The following is a 4,743-nucleotide window of genomic DNA, read 5'->3' on the forward strand; positions in this document are numbered from 1 at the left end:
TAGGGTCAAGGTGTGGAAGATGCCTACCAGGCGTCTGAAAACAAGATCAACGGAAAACAAACCAAGAAAAAAAATCACATGCAACAAATTTTTTGTAAGTCATCATGGCATAAGTTGGACTAAAAATATCACAAAACATCGACTTTTCGGTTTTGCTGAGAGTCCAATTTTTTTTTCATGATGAAGTGGAGAAAATATTTTTAAATGCAATTTTTTTTTCAAGAATCTGAGGAAGAAACTGATTTGCTTGGACTTTTGATAATTATTTCCAATATTTATAGAAAAATAAACATGCCCCAAAATTTTTTATTTGCAAAACAATAATTTACGAGTCTCCGGGTTTTGCTGAATTATTGAGTTCTGTAAAAGTGTTTCCTTTTTTGTCCTTTTGTTTGACAACAGCTTTTTGACTGAGCAATTTGGATTACTTGAGGTGCCTCAAAAGCAACTGTGAAATCGCTCATGATAAGGAGATGTCCTGCCCCTTGGTCACAATCAAGTTGGTGCAACTTTGTTTGACATATGTGTGCTACTTAGGTATCTTGATTGATCTCTCCCTAACTCAATGTTTCCCAAACTCTGGAAATTCCGCCTATATCTACCACTTATACAATTTCAAAATTTACCCATATAAATAACTCGATGGCCCTTCAATATTGTGTTGCGAAGAGTTGACTGAATGTTGTCAACGTGATATAGATAAATGTGCTACTAGATAAATGTACTCATCACTAACTTTTGAACATTTCACATGTATTTATCAATTAATATCAAAAACTATATTTCCATTCGAGTGCTCAAATATTTTCCATTGGAAATGGTATATTTCATATATTAGTATCGGCGTATAACAGAGATTTAAGGCGTTTTATGAAATACTAGATTATTTTGAGGAAAATAGTGCCAAAAGCTCCAACTATTCGTATTTTTCCCAAGATGATATCACTTTCATTTGATTTTTTTTTTCTCGATTTCGTCAGCTCATGCGCTCTTGCAGTAGTCTTATTGCACAAAAATCCAAATAACAATCAAATTCGTTCAAATGTTGAACAGTTTTTTGAGACCTACAAATTTACAACCTCCACTGCGTAGGTTTAACCTAAAAAAATTGCACACTTGCTATGTGATGTACAGAATATTCACAAGTAGTACTACTCTACTCCAAAATTCGTTATGAAATTTAAGCAACGAAGCAATATGTTGAGCTAATTTCATGCAAATCAGCTCCCACTTGTGCACAAGTGCACACATATGCTAACTAATTCAGAAGAGACTCATCAAAGACAGAAGTAATGCTGCTCGGTTGGAAATCACTTTATGTCTTAGTCTTACATTTACCGTATACACAAGCATAGCGAGAGACCCTTTGTGGGTATAAACGGTTCCTATTGGCCTCCGGTCGTCCATTCAAGTGTCATCCGCCGGTGGTCATATTAATTAAGCATCTGAGAATAATGTAACGCGGTTGTCGGAAGAGCTCTAAAGATATAAACAAACACGAATTGTTTTTCATTCATGTGCGCCTTTATAAAAGCATCATAAATCGCTAAGCATTCCCTTTACTATTCCAAGTTATATTGCCCTCAACATTCATCGGGGTGCATGGAAAGCGAAGCGTGAGCCTCTTCACCGACTGTAAACAATAAAATAATTGCTTCAGTGAATTTGTGAACTCTTACACAAATGCCCTGAAACGAAAGTCGGAAGAAGGCAGGGAAAATGGTTGAAAATAAATAATAAAATTATTCTTTGATTTGCATAGTTCCTAAATGGTTACCGTTTTAAATTGAGTTCGCAAATCCAGATCGTAAAATGAGTTTTCTAAATTGAACAACCGCGCGGATGAATATTCGCAAAGAAGCGTAAACCAGGAAGTCCTCTGCCCAAGATTGCAATTTAACTAAATCGACAAACAAGCTATGAGGTAAGAATGGAGGAACCAACTACAGCAGGAAAGCACCATTCATCTTTTAGTCGGATTGAAGTTCTACTCAAAATGCATCGATCATCTGCTGTTATTTTATGTTATTACCTCAAGTGTAAGGTAATAGCATTTCTTTGTCAGTAATGAATTGACACATTTAAGGATATTAGTTCACGGAATAACACTTTTTTTTCCATATTTTGCTTTAAACACAACTGGAAGGTGGAATAGAGATTTTTCTAAACAGGTACAATTTTTTCAACGAATATTGTAAATCAAATATATTGATACTCTGTCCAGAGGAGTCGAGTAATTTTACGTATATCGAAAGTCCCCAGAATAACTCTTAATCGATTTAAATGTGTAATTTTTTCAACATTGAATCAGAAATGGACAGTATTAAGCAGAAAAAAAATTACAATTCAATTATCGATTTTGCCTATGAACTATCTATACTTTTAATCTAGTACATGTTGTATTGGTTCCATGACCCCAGTTCACGGCTCTAATTTCCCACTCTGGGCATCCCAGCAAAATCTGCATCATCAATTGTTGTAGAGTCAGCAAATCTGAAAAATAAAATTTAGGATACAAAAAAAAACTTTCACACGAAATCAGCAGGTTCAATCCATAATGGAAACGAAAATGGGCATATCACCTTTTCCGTCCGTGAACAAAGCCCTTCCATATCATTGATGATACTGTTTGGCTTTTGATGCTCTATTTGTCTGAACAGATGACCTGAATTTATGAATCAATGCAAAATGAAAAACAATCCACCAGCGATGCATATGTAGATACGTAGCCCAAAAGCATCAGGCAACAATGAGAACCTCCCGGAAGCCTGCACGGAAAGATGAACAAATATGTTAGTATGCAATTGCTGAATGGTGGCGAAATATATATAATTTTAATCCAAATTGCCTGATCGCATCAAACCACTCAGTGTGTGCATGGGCGGATATAACAGCTTCAATCAGTGGGGCTCTATTCATGAGTTCTATTAATTTGCAGCATTTTCCACGCATTGGCAAAGATGCGGTACGTTGATAAGTTGAACACCGAATACCAGAAGCACCAGTAGCGAAAATAGTACCTTACACTCTCATAACCATAGGCACAACACGCCTTAACACAACCAGGAGCGCGTGCACTCGTTGTGTACATTACCGTGCCGCGAGAAATAAGAGCTTCCCGACATTGAAAATCAATCATTTTACCTAACAGCTCGGATACTTGAAACGCCATCGGATGGAAGCGCAATGGAAAGCAAGCAAAAATTATCCGTCCCAAATGGTCCCATTGCAAACAAGAAAAAGCCAAACATTTCACATCACGGAACAGCCAAGCTATCTGGAATTACAAGCAGGAGGATTCGTTAAAAAAGATTTATAGACTGAAAAGTAAAACGGAACTAATTGCCACTAACATAAATAGATAACGATTAACTGCAATGGTACGTAAATATGCACAAATAAGTGGTCGATTTTAAAATTAAAACAAAAACTCATAAAGAATACTAGGTAGCGGTAACAGATTCGTAGAGTTATTATCTACCAATTGATGTATTTTGATATAAATTTCATCAATAAATGAAAAAATATAAGGTTTCAAAACCTAACACCTTTACGTGACGGTCGACATTTTAGATTTTCGATTAACCCCCTGTACCTTCCCGTAAGACGTAGTCTACGTCAAAATTTCATGATTATCTAAGATTTGTCCAATCATATAAGTATTTTGATCATGTGTTTCGAAGTATTCTCTACCAACAATTGAAAAAGGCCTATGAGCTTTTGTAGACAAATTTTTTTTCTCACGAACCGACATTCGCCTACGGAAACCTACCCGGTGGCGTTGTTAGTTTTCGTAAGCAAGCATCGATTCGCGAGAATACGGTATTACAAGTTATGCTTACAAGTGCTGATAGGCCCATTTCTATTGTTGGTCAAGAATTCTTCGAAACACTTGATCAAAATACTTATATGACAAATCTTAGATAACCATGAAATTTTGACGTAGACTGCTTCTTATGGGAAGGTACAGGTTCGACCGTCACGTAAAGGTGTTAGGGTTTGAAACCTTATATTTTTCTCATTTATAGATGAAATTTAAATCCAAATACACCAATCGGTAGATAATAACTCTACAAATCTGTTCAATAAATACTTTTCCAATTTTCCATGAAAAAAAAACTTTTGAAAACAGTGCAAATAAAAAGTGATAATTTCATCACTGAAATCTATTTCATAACGTCTCCAAAACCCAGTCGCCATAATTGAATACTTGAAAAGTTATAAAAGAACGCACCTGTCGTGCTATTATTAAAAGAGCGCGTGCAGTGATGCCACATATAAAAATTTATCTGTAATCATAACGATTTTTCACAATATTTTGATATAGATGTCTGATTACAGATTTGCAAATAAGAGAAATATATTTTTTTAATTACTGATTATATTTATTAATTCCGATAAATGATCGTTTCTTCTTTTTAAGCAGCTACAAACATCATACCCAAATCGTATTTTTCACGAAATAAAATTATTTTATTATATTTGATCATTTTGAAAGGACTTCTGATGTCCAGATGTTCTGATTTTATATTTCTCGTTAGAATTTATGGTTAGTTAAATTTTTGTGACAGGATTTTTTGGCATTTGGATAGCGTAATATCAAAAATTTAATATTATCAATATGAATCACATATCATATCACATTATACCGTTACTCAAGGTGTTATAACTATTCAAACCCGGCACTGACGACAACGAAAAGTTTTTTTCCCAGTCGGTGCCGCCGGGATGTTCTGAGGCATA

This window comes from Ochlerotatus camptorhynchus, unplaced genomic scaffold (assembly GCF_037179485.1).
Source record: "Ochlerotatus camptorhynchus isolate MF236.1 unplaced genomic scaffold, CSIRO-AGI_Acam_v1.1 ptg000521l, whole genome shotgun sequence".
Taxonomy (NCBI): domain Eukaryota; kingdom Metazoa; phylum Arthropoda; class Insecta; order Diptera; family Culicidae; genus Ochlerotatus; species Ochlerotatus camptorhynchus.